General features: G+C 43.9%; 1 long non-coding RNA gene across 1 annotated transcript in view; it reads left to right on the top strand.

The window, feature by feature from the left end:
- LOC309343496 overlaps nt 1-19,154 on the top strand; it is a 47,919-nt gene extending 28,765 nt beyond the window's left edge. The window contains exons 3-4 of the long non-coding RNA XR_014157312.1: nt 8,143-8,279; nt 18,517-19,154. This is a non-coding gene — a long non-coding RNA (uncharacterized lncRNA). The remainder of the gene's footprint in view (nt 1-8,142; nt 8,280-18,516) is intronic.
- The last annotated feature ends 397 nt before the right edge of the window (nt 19,155-19,551 follow it).

Genomic DNA, 19,551 nt, shown 5'->3' with positions numbered 1-19,551 from the left:
ATTGCTGTAGGATCATCAGATATTTTGTCTGGGCCTTTTGTTTTTTTGTGGTCTTTCTCAAATGTTTGTCCACTGATTCACTCAGAGTTAAAGGGAAATGTTTTCACATTGTAAGGACTGGAGCTATTCCACACAACCTTAATGTTACGTCTCTTTTCTGGATTCTCTATCTAACAACTATGTAATATATCTACATCCAGATATCTGAGCATATTGGTTTCCTGAGCACATGTGTTCCATAGCAGTGAAATCTTTCCAGGTGGCAGCAACTTTATTATAGACCAATCAGGGGGTTGCCAGTTTGTACAGTAATCTTTCTTTCTTTCTTTCTTTCTTTCTTTCTTTCTTTCTTTCTTTCTTTCTTTCTTTCTTTTTATTTATTTTCAAACCATGCTAAACCACTTTTCACCCAAATGGATTCCAGGGTGGTATGCAATGAAAACCAACAACAATAAATAGAAAACATAACCACTGCAAAACAATAAAAATTCACAGACAGCAGCTGTAAGCCAAAAAAGCAAACTGAAGACAAAAGTAATCACTCTAAAATGTGTGGGTAAACAAGAAACTCTTAACCTGGTGCCAAAAATATATTCTTATTTATTCTGTTTCAGAATTTATGAACTGCTCTACAGAGAATATCAGAGAATAGCCAAGTGGTGTACAGAAAATGAATATAAAAACATAATAAAGATCTTCATAATGCATGCTAAAAGCATGTGCTTGAATCACTACAAGCTTTACTGTGGGATTATGTGGTGCCATCAACAAACCTTTAATTCACAGATCTAAGTGTCTGGGTGGGATGTGGGAGGACGCAACTTCTCATGCCACTGCCTGTCGAGCCAAAGTCACAGTACCACCACAGAAAAGGCTCCTTTGTGCTTGTTTAAGACACTTTACCAATGGTAGCACTTGCCTCATTTGAAGACTGTATTGTACAAGGATCACATTCTTTAGGTAATTTGCTTACAAACTTGAAAGTTAAGCATCAGCACCTTGAATTGGGCCCAGAAGCAAATCACCATCTAGTGTAATTCTTTAAGAATTGGTGTAATCTGGACTCTGGATAATTGTCAAATAAGAGTTCATAGAATCATAGAATTGTAGTGTTGGAAGGGACCCCGGGGATCATCTAGTCCGGCCCCCTGCAAACCTGTCCCATACGGGGATCAAACCTGCAACGTTGGCATTAGCAGCAGCACACTCTAACCAACTTGTTCTGGAGTATTCAGAAACTGGCCACCCCTGTTTTTATATAACTACCATTCTTTTCCAGGAAACACCCAACGCTCACTGGTTTCATTTACAACAAGCAGCCTAATTTTCTGTCATCTTTGTCGCTGTGCTGCAACGAACAGCTAAAGCAACATCTGCTCCCTGGAAAGTGAGGCACAGTTGTAACAGAAGCGTCAATCAAAGCTAAGGCAAAAGCCATTTAAATGCAAAGGTGAATTCCACAAACCAGATGTCAGTTCCTGTCTGGAGCACCGAGAATAATGACCACGTCACCCACATCTTTTCTCTTCCTGGCTGCCCCTCTCAGTCACTCCTGTTCATGCTGCCCAGTTTCCTGGCATTCTCTCTCATTTCATTGAAGTGTGGGCTTGAATGGAATAAAATAGCAGGCCCATCCGGACTATAGCTACTAACCTTGACTCGCCTTTCCTTTTTTAAAAAAGGTATTAAAAATAGTGCATTCTACCAAAAATAGGGCAAGAAAGCAACCTATAGGCCTTTAGGATACAGAAACTTGAAAGTTTATTCTTCACTAGTGTGAGTGGAGATACTGTAATTCAAATGTAACCTTCTTGATAACTTTAATTTACTTATTAATAAGTAATAAGTAATAAGTAAATGAGAGCTGGACCATAAAGAAGGCTGATCGCCGAACAATTGATTTCTTTTGAATTATGGTGCTGGAGGAAACTCTTGAGAGTCCCATGGACTGCAAGAAGATCAAACGTATCCATTCTTAAGGAAATCAGCCCTGAGTGCTCACTGGAAGGACAGATCGTGAAGCTGAGGCTCCAATACTTTGGCCACCTCATGAGAAGAGAAGACTCCCTGGAAAAGACCCTGATGCTGGGAAAGATGGAGGGCAGAAGGAAAAGGGGACGACAGAGGACGAGCTGGTTGGACAGTGTTTTTGAAGCTACAAACATGAGTCTGACCAAACTGCAGGAGGCAATGGAAGACAGGAGTGCCTGGCGTGCTCTGGTTCATGGGGTCACAAAGAGTCGGACACGACTAAACGACTAAACAACAACAACAAAGTAATAAGTGTTATTTCTTTAGTAGACATCTGCTTAACGTGCTACAGTGAAAGTTTCTTCCACTCAAGAAGAAGAAAGCCACCCTAGCCAAAGCCACCCTAGCCTTACGATTTCTGTTTCAGCCAGCAGGCACTAAGAGGTGGGATGCCTTGGTTTTGTTTAACCCTCCAGGGGCCTCAATGTGTTCACCACTCATCCAACAGGTGCCTCCACTGAATGCCCTAACATGACCGGGGGGGGGGGGTTGGACCTATGAGCCAAAACAGCATCACCCGAAAGGCATACGAAGTAGGCAAAAAAATAATAATATTGCCCAATGGCCAATTAAGGTCCCACCAAGAGAATTTCTATATGCAGCCCCCACGAAAAGCAATCAACCATAGCCCCCACTATCAACCAAAGGATGGGTGAGTACCTGAAAGTGGGGGAGATGGCATAGGTAAAGGTAAAGCCTCTACCCCTATAGTCACATCCAGGATGTAGACACAGCATGCTTCCTTCTCACATGCTTATTCTACCCCTAATTGGAGGGGGGGGGGCAAACTCACCCCCAGTAGCAATATTAAGATATACAACCATGCAGTGGGCAGTTGCGTATTGCAGAAACTTCAATACACAACATGGCTCTTCCTTTTGTAATTAGCATCCGTTGAAATCAATGGCATTAAAGTAATTGGGTATTTGTATAGTGACCCCATTGTTCCCAGTATGGTGAATTTCTCTTGCTTCCAGCAGACAGAGAAATTCCCTCTGAAAAAGAGGATTCAATTCTTAACTATTATGGTCTGATATTGCCCACAACTGAAGGCTGGTGAAGGAGTGATTGCTCCTCTTGGTGGTATATTCATTCCTGTTTGCCTCTGGTAAATACTTTTTGCAAGGTTCAACAAACTCTTTTACTGGAGGCAGCAGATAGACAAATAATAATAACAACAATAATGAAAGGGATGACATTTGCAGTTTTGAGTGAGTGCCATGCATGCCACCGGTTCTGGTCACTTCTATCCTCCTCCTATGAGATCTGCCTCCACTCAAAAGACAGAAAGAGAACAAGCACATGGACACATACTGGACTTTTCCTAGGGATGTGGGAATCCGAGTGGAGTCTTGAAAAGCACATAGAGCTGAAAACGGAAGTGGGAAACTGTTTCACTATTCCAACTTTGTTCTTCAGCTCCATGTACTTTTCAAAGTAACCGAATCTTAACTTACAGTACAATCCTATACATGTTTACTCAGAAGATAAGCTGAATTCATTGGGGCTTCAGGCATAGGTAGGGGCGTCTTATCTATAGAAGCTAGTGGCGTGGGGAATAAGGGCGCCAAGTTCTGGAGGGCGCCAGGGAAGAGGTGGAGGCTGCACACAGCGCCTCGCCGCCCTCCGCCATGCCAAAGCAGCGCCGCGCCCGGAGCCCCCGTCTGCCATGGCCACCGTGGCACGAAGTGGCCAGCTGAGCCGGGAGGTGCCGCGTCCAGCCTCCGTCTCTTTCCCGCTGGAGGAGCTGCCCTCCAGCCGCTGCCCGCCTCCTCCAGCCCTGCCAGCAGTGCCGTCCTCCCTAAAAAATTATGGGAAACAGGGGGTGGGGTGGGCGCCAGAGGGAGCTTTGCACCTCGGCACCGGATATGCTTAAGACGGCCCTGGGCCCAGGATTGCATCCTTAATTGTGCATTTGTTTGTGTAAAAACAGCTTGTTCCGTTTTTCCATAATCTACTGCCAGACAATTTCAGCACCACTCATATTTTTTTTATTTAAAAAATCTAGTATGTTATATGTTAGACGCTCCAGTGTAGGCCAGATCTATTTTGCCGTTTTCAGTACAAACACGGACAAGAGATAATCAAGGCTGAATACTCATGCTACAGTTGCCTGGACCTATACCTGTAAGGGGGCCCAGAGTATGAGCTTTCTTTTTTCTTTTTAAAGTAAATTTCTAATCTAGCCCCTTGGAAGGGGGAGGGAAGCAGTGACTTGGTAGGCTCCTTTCCATCTTTTTCGTTCTTGCCTGCCTATGTGTTGGTTGTGTTGAGAGGCAGATTTCACTGCTTTGCCAAGAAGCAGAGGAGAAAGGAAAAAGATGCAGCATAGTGATTTTCCTCTTGCTTCATAATCTGCTCCTTGTTTTTCATTTCTTTTCTGTAGTACATGAAAGACTATGTCATTTTAAACATGTTAGTCTTCAAGATACCACAAAACGTTTATTGTGGTAACTTATTTCATGTGTTCCCTTTTTTTGGAAAGGGGAGTGGTCCTGTTTTGGAAACAGCACCAGGCCCCGGCCCCCAATCACCTTAATCTGGCCTTGGAGATGCTCAAATCTTTGTAGAAATTAATCTGATTCTATAAACACTAAGCAATGGTTGGTAGGTAATAGGGTGCTAAGAGCTTAACTGTTTTCCCATGCTTTTGTGTTGAATACTAATTCAAATAGACTAGGATTTTGTCCAAATATTTAAAAGTCTATTTAGTTTCACACTAAATGATGCAATGGACATATGGTTAGGAATTTATCTGCCAGAAAACATGTTTTCTATAAGTTCCTTTGCTAAATACTGCAAGACAGATGGTGCATAATAGTTTTGGCCCAATCTTTTCCCCACACGAAGAGTGATTTCTTTGGAGACATTCCTTATTGTACTCCCAAGGCCTCAAAAGTTAGTAGCTTTCAAATGGATATTGTAAAGAACAGTGAAAAAGAGATTAGAAAGACAATTTTTCAAAATATTTCTCATGTAATTCTTATGTGAATTAGGTAAAAGCAGCTTATTGTACAAAAATGAATCAGAGAAGGTCGGTAAAAGCTTGGTACACTGCTCCTTACATTTCAATGAACATAGTTTTCTAAAGATTTGTTTTAAGACTAAAACTGACTACAGCAAGACTTGAAGGAGAGGGATGACCAGCCAGCAAGAACTGCCTGAAAGAAACTGAGAAAGGAGGTGTGAATTGCTCAACTTTGCAGTAATGTTCTTTCAAACACACAAAATGCTCCCAGCAGTGTGGGAAGAAAAAGGGTTGTAGAAGGAAAGGATTGGTGGTGGTGACTTCCCACTTGCGCTGGAACAAAGGAAGCTGTATCTGAATTCAAGCTAAATCCCTTGCAACATTATCCATAAAAATCTTAGGCAGCAACAACAGTCCTTGCTTACCACACAAATGTGACACTTCCTTTCAATTCACTCCATAAGAAAGTTAAGTACGTATACATACAAACATAACTATTAGCTATGACATTTGGAACTAAGGAGCAAGAAGGTTACCCCCTCTCTCAAATGGTTACAGTACAGTATTTCCACGCTGCCTAGAATGCAGAAAGTTGGTATAAATGTAACTCCAAACGCTATAGACATAAAAACACAGCATATATAATACCCAAAGGCAGGGATATAGGTACATATCAGGCTCTTGACATGTATGTATCTATCTCAGTATTGGTTACACTGACTCAGTGGTGGACCGTAAGGAAACGCAGCACCCACTCTCCTCTCTCTGCTGGGGCCACTGGGCTGGGTGCGAGGAAGCAGCAGGTCTGTCACACTCTGCGGCATCACTCCACACACGGGTCAGGCTTGACACAGGGATGGAGCTGCCACGGCCGGCAGCCTCTCTCCGCTGCTGTGGAGCTGCGCACGGTGCAGCCCAGCCAAGGAGAGGGCGGCAGCTCTCTGCCACCAACTCTTCATTCTGCCCCTGGGTCAGAAGCGGAGCTAAAGCAGAGTGGTGCTGAAGCGGAGCTGCGGCTGGATGCGAAAAAGCTGCCTTGACAGCTCCCTTGCATGCCAAAGCCAGGATCTGATGGGAGTTTATTATGGGGGTGCCTGGTCGTTTTCCCCCTCCAGAAAATGGTCCAAGGACAACGGCAACCCCACACTATACCTCTGCACTGACTGGCAGCCACTCTCCAGGCTGGGATCTACATCAGCTCTACCTGGATATGCTGGGGATTGAACTTGGGTCCTTCTGCACACAAAGCATGTGCTCTATCACTCAGCTCCGCAAATGATTACGGTACTTGCACACCCACTAGGAAGCTGAAATCTTGTTCAGGACAAACTGATTACTAGAAGGCCCTGAAAACAGGTTCCCAAAGCAGAGGACATGGACATCCCCCAAACAGTTAAGCAGCTCCCGTACTAGCTAGAAAACTGGAATGTTGTGCTCAATTTGCCTGAGATAACCCAATTATCAGGAGTCAGAGAAACCATGTCTGCTTTTCAATTAGCACAGTAGACGTAGACACCTTCCAAATAGTTAAGCAGTTCCTATACTATGCAGGTGGTGCTGTGGGTTAAACCACAGAGCCTAGGACTTGCCAATCAGAAGGTCAGCAGTTCGAATCCCCGCAACGGGGTGAGCTCCCATTGTTCGGTCCCTGCTCCTGCCAACCTAGCAGTTCGAAAGCATGTCAAAGTGCAAGTAGATAAATAGCAACCGCTCCAGTGGGAAGGTGAACGGCGTTTCCGTGCACTGCTCTGGTTTGCCAGAAGTGGCTTAGTCATACTGGCCACATGACCCGGAAGCTGTACGCCGGCTCCCTCGGCCAATAAAGCGAGATGAGCGCCGAAACCCCAGAATCGGTCACGACTGGACCTAATGGTCAGGGGTCCCTTTACCTTTGTACTATGCTTTTTGTTCTTTGTAAAGCACCTTGTATTTGTTGTGTTCTCTGTGGCTTGTTATTTTGGTATTATTTGATATTCTTGACACCACACACACACACACACACACACACACACAGGTTTACGGTATAGAAATGAACAAACAAACAAAACCAAATAAATGGTGTATATGGAAGCTATTGTATAAATAAATTAATAATATTAATTGTAGGTATTGCAGGAGGCACAGGACTCACTACTGAATGAATTATGGTTTGTGTTCATTCATCAGAGATGTGCTAACAATCTTATCTCCAGGGAGGTTGATATGGAAACATCGTCAGAATGGGGGTAATAATGAAGGAGGTTACTTGTCCCAACAATTCACAAATTAAGACCTCAGCTGCTACAGTTCCATTATGGTGCAAAGTGTTACATTCCTGTTGATATGTTAAAAACTGAACTGGGGGGGGGGGAGAAGAACCCTAAATATTCCCCATTACCAAGGGTTTCGAAAGAAGGCTGCTGCATTGGCTTAATCTGAAGCACCTTAAGTTTAACCAGAACTTAAATGCTCCATTTAATCAGATGGACTTCAAGGCTATGCAACACAATTCTAAACATGTTTACTCAGAAGTAGGTGCCCCTGAGATCAACAAAACTTTTTCCTTTGCATGTGTATCTAGGTTTGCATTTTAAAATCATCTTAAATATTTGAGGAAAATAGTTCTAAAGATAGACCCGTTGAACACTTCTCACATGATGTGGCTGGTGTGTGTGTAAGAAACTAATCTGTCTCAGAGTTCTGCTGACTCCGGAAGCCCCAGTTGGTAGCCTGGGAGAAGGAGATAAGCATCTGTTTGGGAGGCAGGGAACCTCCGGTGATTAGCTATTGTTCAGAGGTTCACTTCCTGTTGCTTCTGAGAACTAAAGGCCAGTTTTGGCCATATATAAAGGCATCTTGAAGCAATTGCCTTTGTGTGCAAATGCACAAAGGGAGTGTATTTTATTGTCTGGAGTCTTACCCCTCCGCTACTCCTTAGTTTTAAAAACAGTATTGTGAAAGGGAGAAAATATAACTAAACATTTCAGGGGCATTTGCTTAAATAATATGGGAAATTGCAGGCTGTATTTGTGTGTCACCATTCCTGCCCTGTGTTGATTCACTGAATCGATATTTAGTGCATAACCACAAACAAGCATTATATGACTGTCTCACGAGTAGGAAACTGTAATTGAAGGAACAATGGCTGTCCCCTCTTTCCACAGGAACTCTAACCCAGCTGCAACTTTGAAGTCGTCATTGTTATGGGGTGAGCAAATTTCAGGCATGCAGGATCTTTTTTAAAAAACAACAACAACAACCAAGAACACCAAGATCCATCAAGGAGAATCAGGTGCCAAAGGTATGCACATAGAATTAAAGAATTCTGAGCCCAGGAATTTGTTTTGAGTACCAAAACCAAACTACTACTGATTGAACCCTTCTTTCCACTTCCTTTATTTCAGCAGCATAATTTAGTGGGTAGGGGGTCATAATAGATCAGACTGGCAGAGGATTTCTTGCTTTAGGCCTTAAGATTTGTAATTCTAAAATTTATAATGTTTGGCAAAAATAAAAGCAAACAAAATAACAGCAGACAAAAAGCAAATCTACAAATATGTTTTCTTGCTGTAAGGGAAATGAAAAGTTTTGAAGATTTCCACAATTATTTATTCCCTGCTAGCAAAATCAAGACATGTATTGTAATCTGTTTACATCGTTTGCATTTAATTTCCACTGGACTGAAAGCTGAAAATAAAAATTTAATAAATCCCTGGATATACAAATGTATGAAAACAAGTACTGTATACCCTATTTCACTTGACATAGGACGTTTGCTGAAGCAAATCTCATCACTCAGAGACTGACAGCTGAATGTGTGAAGTATCTCAACTGAAAAATACTGTTTGAGGTCATGACAGGTAAAATGAAATATCTATTTGTGCCATTTGGCATTTTCGCACATGCAAGTCATCATGATGTTTCAGTCAGTGATTAATGTGTATGTGTGAAGTTACCTTCAGATGCCATACCAGAAATGTTAGGAAACTTGTTCATCCGGTATGTAGCAGGTAGTGTTCATTTAAGTACTTGCAGTCTCCCTCAGAGACATTCTTAATTTCAGGAAACTCAGTGTAAAGATGTGAAGGCCTGGAAACACCCTCCCCCATCTGTCCATCCCCTTCCTGGGCCTTCACATCTCTAGGTTGATTCCTTCCCCCAGCCCTGCTTGCTTAGGCTTTATACAAGAGGAAGAAGCCTACAGTGATCCTAATCTCGCTTGAGAGACTAGCTATTCCCTGGGGGTAAATACAGCAAGGGGAGTGAAATTCTTTAAGGATACAGCTGAATTGTCTGACAAGACAGACCCCTGAGAATGTGTGAAGGGGGAGAATTAATTGCTTGACTTCCCTGTGAGCATTTCAAACCATCTAACCAGTCCTGACATTTACAGGGTAAGGGATGCCAGTCACCTGTTTTTAGTGGGTGGAAGGAAAGAAGATACAGAAAAAGCTTCAGAGCATCCAGTTATTTTAGATGCCTCTGTTCAAAACCACTTGACTGTGCTGCTTTGTACTTCACCCCATCCCACACACCCTTCCAGCTGATTCATGCAACAAGTAGACTCAGAAGCAGTATTTGCTTTTAAACTGATGGTGGGGGTGGGGGAGGGAATGCATGAAGACAAAGCCATGGAACTATGCACTGTAGTTCACACTGAATATTGCGGTTCGGGCTACAATACTGTCCAGAAGTATTAAGGCTTCTATTGTAGGCTGGAGCATGGGCTGAAGCTGAGAAGGTACAACAACCTTGTAGAGTTATCTGTCGCTTTTAACTCCCCCATTGCAGGATAGATTGAGAGAGTTGCATCCACCAGCGCTGCAGTGTACTGTTGCACTCATGTTGCAGTGTTGGAGAGCTGTGATGAGAGAGAATAGCATACAGAGGTCCTGCCAAGTAATCCATTGCTAACATTGCAGTTCAGAGGCAAAACTCTGGCTAGCTGATTCTCAGGCAAAAGTTCCCTATATCTTGCAGTAAAGGGCAACCTATTAATATTGCCTCCAACCAGGCAAATCAAGCACTCAATTGCATGCAGAAGCCTTGTGCTCCATTGACTTGCATGGTGACTGGTCTGCATTTTTAAATGTTCTAAACAAGCAAGCAAGCTTTGCACATGGACTCAAGTTAGATCAAGGATTCCTGCCTTTGATGCTAATTTTTGTTTTTCCCAACCCCAGGCTCACACCCAGGGATACAATGCAACAGTTTGTTGGGGAGCCCCCTTGTTTATATGTCAAATATACTACTTCCAGGGAGACTGGCAAATAAAAAAGGACAAGGACAAGGCAGGAAGAGCAGAGAGGTCAGATTTAGTCAAAGTCCGTCCACAAAGGTCAGTGCTAAAGGAACAAAGAGGTGTGCTCTTTTTTCTGAAGGTACAGTGACAAAAAAGAACAAGAAACAGGAAGACAGAGATTAACTGGTCAGGTTCCCTAATAATTTATCAGTACATTTGGAAGGTGTCAGGGAGTCCCATTAACTTGGCTGGTTTCACTGACTGCTCTCCAATGCCTCACTGTCCAAAGTACTTAACTATAATAAACAGCATCACAACAAAACACCAATAAAAATCATTAAAGCATAAGCTTCATAATTTAGCATACAGTTTAGCCTCTCCATACTTGATGTGCAGATTGCTGATTGCGATTTATTCCACCCATTTATGGATGTCACATGAAGGCGTGCACTAGATTTATTACGGCGATATTTCATCCATCAGCAGTTTGACTGGCAAAAATGGGCAGTTATTACCAGAGATAGATGTTGGGTGCTTAATTTAACCTTAATTTTCAATAAATGGCTTGTTTGCCACTCCATATATTTTAAAGATTATTTTAAAAATTGGCAATGTTCATCAAGATTTAAACCACAGCATATTGACAAGTATCTTGCAGTTACAAGCATCAGATTTTGATGCAAATGTTATTGATAACACGCAACTATTAGATAAAGCTCTAAATGCCACAAGCCGCAGCACAGGGAAGGGCAGCTCTGGATTAGAATAAGAGGAAATGATGCCCCAGTCTTGGGTGTGGTGGAGCTATGACGGGTCCAGGACTAGGATAACAAAAAGTGAACCAGAGCATGTGAAGCCTTGGTAAAACCATAAAATAGTAAAAACATGGCCATAAATTAGGACATGCCTTGGGTGATGGTTTGGGAGGGGTGAATGTTAACAGTATCAAGATGGCTTGTGCCTTATTTTCATGAATGTTCAATTCCCATCAGGCAAAAGGATCCATTACATTCAAAAATAAATGATCATTATTTCCACCAGGCATTTTTGTCCCTTGGCTGAACAGACCTATCTGTGTAAACACACAGTTACAGCTGTCACAATGAACTGTATTGAGTGGTTCAGGTGGTTTGATAGGTAGTTAGATTCCCTTTCCCCTTCTTCATACCACTTTGTCATTATTTTACTCCTTGCTGAAATGCTTTATTCCCTCCCATAATATCTTTTTATCTATTGACTTTTTTTAATGAATGGTGCAGGAACTGGGGATCAATACATATCCCCTAAAGATGTACTGCTGTAAATACAAACTCACTGCCTTACCTATTTCCCCTTTTATAAGCAGCTCTCCACATATGGTTGTCTGCCCCAGTGCCAAAATCTCCTACCTATTTTTAGTATCCATAAATATACCGGTAATTGTGTGACGTTACTGAAACTGGTGGCTATCATTTATATACCAACAAAACAGAGGCCTATAGAAATGTATTTTGACCAATGAATTTCCGTGGGCTGCATTCAGCTAAATCATTGCATTAGCAGAAGCCAGTGCAATTATTCCTATGAGTGTGGTGGGCTTCTCCTTTCCCTCCCCAAGTCCTCTTGGGAGTGCCAGCTGAATCCTGAAAATAGCGTGGGGAAAGGGGAGGAGGTGGTAGCTTGTTTTGTTGGGCAAACAGAAATGCTTATGCAGACAGAATGATCTTCTTAGTGCTACCAAGAGAATAGTGAACTTGAACTCACTAAATTGAAGAAGGGAACATTTTACTATTCACCCAGGCTTCATTTTCAGAACACAAGTTATTTCAGCCTTTTATACTTAGGGATGGATAATAATAATAATAATAATAATAATAATAATAATAATAATTTATTATTTATACCCCGCCCATTTGGCTGGGCCTCCCCAGCCACTCTGGGCGGCTTCCATAGAAAGCAAAAATACAGTAAAATATCACACGTTAAAAACTTCCCTGAACAGGGCTGCCTTAAGATGTCTTCTGAATGTCAGGTAGTTGTTTATCGCTTTGACATCTGCTGGGAGGGCGTTCCACAGGGCGGGCGCCACCACCGAGAAGGCCCTCTGCCTGGTTCCCTGTAGCTTTGCTTCTCGCAATGAGGGAACCGCCAGAAGGCCCTCGGCGCTGGACCTCAGCGTCCGGGCAGAATGATGGGGGTGGAGACGCTCCTTCAGGTATACTGGACCGAGGCCGTTTAGGGCTTTAAAGGTCAGCACCAACACTTTGAATTGTGCTCGGAAACGTACTGGGAGCCAATGTAGGTCTTTCAAGACCGGTGTTATACGGTTTCGGCGGCCGCCCCCAGTCACCAGTCTAGCTGCCGCATTCTGGATTAGTTGTAGTTTCCGAGTCACCTTCAAAGGTAGCCCCACGTAGAGTGCATTGCAGTAGTCCAAGCGGGAGATAACCAGAGCATGCACCACTCTGGCGAGACAGTCCGCAGGCAGATAGGGTCTCAGCCTACGTACCAGATGGAGCTGGTAAAGAGCTGCCCTGGACACAGATTTGACCTGTGCCTCCATGGACAGCTGTGAGTCCAAAATGACTCCCAGGCTGCGCACCTGGTCCTTCAGGGGCACAGTTACCCCATTCAGGACCAGGGAATCCTCCACACCTGCCCGCCTCCTGTCCCCCAAAAACAGTACTTCTGTCTTGTCAGGATTCAACCTCAATCTGTTAGCCGCCATCCATCCTCCAACCGCCTCCACTCACACAGGACCTTCACCGCCTTCACTGGTTCTGATTTAAAAGAGAGGTAGAGCTGGGTATCATCCGCATACTGATGAACACCCAGCCCAAACCTCCTGATGATCTCTCCCAGCGGCTGCATGTAAATGTTGAAAAGCATGGGGGAGAGGACAGAACCCTGAGGCACCCCACAAGTGAGAGCCCAGGGGTCTGAACACTCATCCCCCACCCACTTTCTGAACACGGCCCAGGAGGAAGGAGCGGAACCACTGTATGACAGTGCCCCCAGCTCCCAGCCCCTCAAGATGGTCCAGAAGGATGTTATGGTCGATGGTATCAAACGCCGCTGAGAGATCCAGCAGAACTAGGAAACAGCTCTCACCTTTGTCCCTAGCCCGCCGAAGATCATCAACCAGTGCGACCAAGGCAGTTTCAGTCCCATGATGAGGCCTGAATCCCGACTGGAAGGGATCCAAATGGTCCGCTTCTTCCAGGCGTGCCTGGAGTTGTTCGGCCATCGCTCGCTCAATCACCTTGCCCAAGAATGGAAGATTTGAGACTGGGCGATAGTTGGCCACCGTGGCCGCATCTAAAGATGGTTTTTTAAGAAGTGGTTTAATAACCGCCTCTTTCAGCGGGTCTGGGAAGGCTCCCTCACGGAGGGAAGCATTCACCACTCCACGAAGCCCATCGCCCAGTCCTTCCCGGCTAGCTTTTATAAGCCAGGATGGGCAAGGATCCAGGAGACAGGTGGTTGGCTTCACTCGTCCAAGCAGCCTGTCCACATCCTCGGAGGTAACAGATTGGAATTGATCCCATGCAATTTGACTAGACAGGACTCTAGCACTCTCCCGCCCCGGCCCTGCTCCCACGGTGGAGTCTACTTCTTCCCGAATCTGAGCGATTTTATCTGCAAAAAACTTTGCAAAATCATTGCAGGAGAACATGTGGCCCGTACTGGGCCCCGATGTTGCAGGTGGTTCCACTAAATTGTGAACCACCTGAAAAAGTCTCCTGCTGCTGTTTTCTGCAGATGCAATAGAGGCGGTGAAGAAATTCTTCTTCGCCGTCGCTATCGCTACTTGGTAGGCTCGACGTTGAGCTCTAACCTGTGTCCGGTCAGATTCGGAATGAGTTATCTGCCACCGGTGCTCTAGCCGTCTCAACGATTGTTTCATTGCCCTCAGATCCGTGGAAAACCACGGGGCTGTCCGGGCTCCATGCAATCGGAGAGGGCGCTTCGGAGCCAAACAGTCAATAGCCCTGGTTAACTCCACATTCCAGCGGGCCACCAGGGAATCGGCTGAAAGGCCATCAACATGGGATAAAGCATCCCCTACCACTCTCTGGAAACCATTTGGATCCATTAAGTGGCGGGGGCGGACCATCCGAATTGGTCCCACCTCCCTGCAGAGGGGATGGGTCGCAGAGAAGTTCAGTTGCACCAGGAAGTGATCTGACCATGGCGCTTCTTTCGTTTCGCTTTTACTTAGTGTCAGATCACCAACATTCATAGAGGTAAACACCAGGTCCAAGGCATGTCCGCGGCGATGGGTTGGGCCAGACTTATTCAGGGACAGCCCCATGGAGGCCATGCTTTCCACGAAGTCCCGGGCGGCCCCTTGTAAGGTCGTGTCGGCATGGATGTTAAAATCCCCTAGGACGACCAAGCTAGGTGTCTCCAGGAGAACCTCCGCCATGACCTGAAGCAGCTCAGGCAGGGAATCCTTGGTGCAGCGGGGAGGTCGGTACGCCAAAAGGAATCCTGTACTGCCCCTATTGCCCAACTTCCAGAACATGCACTCGGAAAACTGGGTCTTCCCAATAGGACGCCTGGTGCAAACTAATGACTTCCTAAAAATCACTGCAACCCCCCCTCCCCGCCCACATGACCTGGGTTGCTGTGCGTAAGAGAAACCTGGTGGACAAGCAGCGGCAAGGACAGGCCCATCTGCTTCATCCAACCAAGTCTCTGTCACACATGCCAGGTCAAGTCCTCCATCCATGATCAAGTCATGGATGGCAGTGGTCTTATGAATCATTGACCTGGCATTGCACAGCAGCACCTTCAGGTCATGTGGGTATCCCTTGCTGATTCTAGTATCCATCTGGTCAGGACCAGACCCGGAGGCAGGGATAGTCCTCAGACAACGACTAAACCTGCCCCCTCTGCAATGACATGGTCTAGTCTTAGCGTAACTCCTCCTCCTACCCGTGGATGAATCTATATATTTCTAGTCCACATATTTTCCAGTGAATTTCACTTGTTTCCTTCAAAAGTCCTTTAGGTCCTATTTCTGAATGTATCTGATTAAAAAAATAAATGGCATGAGAATTCCTAAACATTTATTTAATTATGCATTTTATCACAAATACTATTTTAAATATGTACTTTATCTCACTGAATGCACTTCTAAGTGTATTTTATCATAAAATATGTATTTTAATGCATTTTGGTGTTGTTTTTTTTTTTTTTTTTGTTTCTTGCCAAGAACTATATCATAACATTGGGAATGGTGTGAAATCCAAAGGACAATTATGTTCTGATCCACACATTAGTGCAGGAGGCGAGAATCAATTTATTTTGCATTATAATTCTGCAAGTGTCTCAATTTATATCCATAGTTTTAGAATATGGATTACATGGCACAATGTTTCCCCCTTGTGGTAGGTGTTGCTATTGCTTCAGTTTTCACAATAATATAAAAGTGCATCATTTATTAAATTTTACTTCCCTCCTTTCCTATGAAAATTATAGATGCCACTAGAAGACACACTATTGGCATCACCACAATACAAACACAGCAGTAACAACCAGTTCATCGATGAGGTTAATTTTGTGCTGGTCTTCTTCAGTCTCATGCTCTTTCCTTGAAGTCTTTTGTGATTAATGAGATTATCACATAGGCTTTCCTTAATAGATAATGGGGAAATCCTATTTTACATAATGAAGTGAGAGGAAGAAAGGAGAGGAAAATTATATATTTAGCTCCTGATTATACTGAGAGTAAAACAGGTACTTTGTCCTTTCCCTGATTTATATCTGGTCAGCAATATTACCCCTATTATTTATTTAGTAGATTTATATCATGCCTTCCTTCCTTTCTGTGGAAACAGAGATTTGAGGCAAAATGTGCAGCCACAATGCTCCTCATTTGTTCTCTGAAGAAAAATCGGCTACTCCATACCTGTGCCCTGTTCTTTCCCCATGAGATTGCGGGGAATCTTGGATGCCACACTCTCGCACTGCACTCACTTTGAAAAAAAATGCTTCTTTCAGGGTGACATCAAGGTGCGGGTCATGTGATTCTCCCGGGAGTGCATCATGGAAGATGTGCATCACAGTTCTGAGTTTCCATAAGTTTGGACGGTATGCTTTTAGCCAATGAATGAAGTCATGGCAAATGCTGACATTTGGGTAAGCAGACAGACCCAATTAGACAATGAGAAGGCTTGAGTAGGGTCCCATTGTCTGTGCTCCTTTCCTATAAAAGTTAGTCGTACATGCCACAGGAAAGCCCAATATTAGCATGGCCACAACTCAAAACACAGCAGGAGTTTTGGACTACAGCTCTCATTATTCTCTTCTAGTTTATCTAATGGACAAAGATGATGGAAATTGTATAGCAGCAACATCTGGGGACTCAAGGTTGAAGAATAGTCTAGGCTAACCATCTGCAACCTGGTGTCCTCCAGATGTTGTGGATTTCGACTCCCATCAGGTCCTGCCAGCATGACCAACAATCAGGGACATGGAAGTATGAACAGCATACAGTGGTACCTCGGGTTACAAACGCTTTGGGTTACAAACATTTTGGGTTACAAACTTCGCTAACCCGGAAATAGTACCTCTGGTTGAAAACTTTGCCCCAGGATGAGAACAGAAATTGTGCGCAGGCGGTGCAGTGGCAGCAGGAGGTCCCATTAGCGAAAGCACACCTCAGGTTAAGAATTGTTTCGGGATAAGAATGGACCTCCGAAACAAATGAAGTTTGTAACCAGAGGTACCACTGTACTCTTTTGTATATATGTACATATGTATGTATGTACATGCACACACGCATGCACGTATACACACACACACACACACACACACACACACACACACACACACCCCCACATACCAGACTTCTTCCTGGGACCTGAAATTGTGGCTGCTGCACCAGTTCTGTACTGGGTTGGTTCCATAGCTGTCAACTTTCAGATTTGAAAATAAGGGATCAGCAGCCTCAAAAATAAGGGATCAGCAGCCTCACCTGTCCCAGGGACAGTCTATGGGATATCTAACAATCCGGGATAGAAGCGGAAAGCAGCGGGAAACAGCGCTGGAATAAGGGAATTTCCTGCAAAAAAAGGGGAGGTTGGCAGCTATGGTTGGTTCTGGGTAACATGGGTCTGATGGTTGGAGAGCACTTTGGCAACAGAGACAATTTGGACCAATAGAAAATAGAGCAACAAACAGGAAGAGCTAGTCCATCCAGCATGTCATCTCCTTGTCCCACCATCTTTGACCCAGGTCCAATCTGACCCTGCAATGGTGGCAGGTGGCATCATTGTCATTATTCTGCTGGTGCCACTGCAGCTGCCATGAGCAGTGAAGAAGAGAGTACTTTGCTCTCACCACCACCACTACTCTGCCATGTGGCCCATGGGAAGCTCCAAGGCAGGGAAGTAATCAGGAGTGGCAAAGGAAGAATTTGCATTTTTCCTCCCACTGTTGGAAACATACAGTGCTATGGGCCTATCCCTGGTGTGCCTGCAAGTGTTCTGTATCCATGCACAGAATAATAAAACAAATATTAATTTTAAACAAATGCATTCACTTAATTAAACAAATGAAATTAATTATTAATTTTAAATACCCAATCTTTTCTTCCTGCCTTCAGGTGCTTTTTGTGAGGGAGAGACTAGAAAACAAAATTTCAGCTACATGCCCTTCTACATGAGCAAACATTAAAGAAGAATAGCCTGTTTTCCAGTTGCAGGCAAATTTAAGATTCTGATAGTCTAGCCAATAAGCGGAACATAGTGAATTCTGTAACTTAAATGTTAATGGCCACTAGAATGTGCTTCATCATTGGGCTTCAGGCTTTTTTTTAGCCTGATGCTGCTGGTAAGACAGTTCCTGAAGTCTACTTTGTATAATTCCTAACTTGATTGGCCTTTGCAGCAGGGCTAGTTGGCTTATTAAGAACACACTAATTGAAGAATTCTTGTCATCCATCAACTGACTGTCTCAGAGGGTAGGCCACTGATCAGTGGGTTAACTAGGATCTATTGAACACAGCTTAGCATTGTTAAATCAGTGAACAGCTTATTATTAAACCACAGAATAGCCACAGAACAGTATGGCAGACAGTAGCAGACAAGGGGAAAGAGGGATGATTAAGAAGAGAGTACTAATACATTGAAAAGTAGGAAAGCCACCCACACCACTGAGCGGCCTTCAATGACTGCCAACTTGAGAGCTTTTAAAGAGGTGTTAGAACTCTGGTAAACCTAAAGTCAGAATAAGAAAAGTTGGAAGAAATAAGTCTCACAGTCCTCTGTTATTATAGTGCTGTACTGGTTTGTTCTCTCTTTTCCAGGGTGTAGATTGGTGCTGCAGGCCTGCATGCGACCGGAGAGAGGACAACATCAGCATCATGCATTGTCTGGGGAGAGAGATCTTCAAGATTTAAGGACAAGGGACAGGGATCTGTTAAAAAGGGAAATGCCTTAAAGGAAATCTGAAGCACATTAAGGCTTCAGAGCCATGTCTATGGAAAAACCTCACAACTTTAACTGAAAAAATACCATGTCTATCCAAAGAAGCACATCATGGTGTACAGTATCTAAGGAACATCTCTGCAACATTAAAAAAACAACAATTTGCTTCAAACTGTTTTTAATATTGCATTTTAAAATTACCATAACACAAGAGAACAAAAGTGATAAACTGCTAATTAATGGGACAAACTGTAGGGGGTGCTAGAATCCCAGCTAAGATAGCCTAAGCGCATTCCATTGTTAGTGATTTGATGATTATCAAAGCTATTTGTGAAAGCATATGTTAGTCATGGCAATCTCCTTGGTAATAGAGATCTGGAGGATTTAGAGCCTGCTCTGTGCTGAGAAAGTGAAATGGTGCTTTCTTTTCTTAATTTGTCTGCCACGAATGGCATTGCTGTGTGACAGGTACAAGGAGGGCAAGAATGAATTCCCAGATCATAGGTAGTTGCCTTATACCAGGTTAGACTGTTTGTCTAACTAGCCCAATATAGTAGTAGTAGTAGTAGTAGTAGTAGTAGTAGTTATATAGTTGACTCTGACAGGTGGCAGGAGGTCTCTGAGGCCTTGGGCAGAGGTCTTTTCGCATCAATTCCTATGCTGTTTGATCCTTCCAATTTAGGGTGGGGAATCTGTGGCCTCCAGAGGTTGTTGAATTACAGATTCCATCATACCTGACCACTGGCCATTAAGAATCCAACAATATCTGGAGGGCCACAAGTTCCCCATCCCTGTTTTAACAGGAGATGTCAAGGTGTTTTCCAGATGCCCAGTCTTGTTGGCACTCTGAGCATGCCTCTTAACCCCTTGACTCTTCTGTTTTCCTCCATAGGTGGCTGTGCAAAGAATCATAG

This window comes from Podarcis erhardii, assembly GCF_964252035.2.
Source record: "Podarcis erhardii genome assembly, chromosome: 6".
Classification (NCBI taxonomy): domain Eukaryota; kingdom Metazoa; phylum Chordata; class Lepidosauria; order Squamata; family Lacertidae; genus Podarcis; species Podarcis erhardii.
This window is presented reverse-complemented; position numbering and strand designations above follow the sequence as displayed.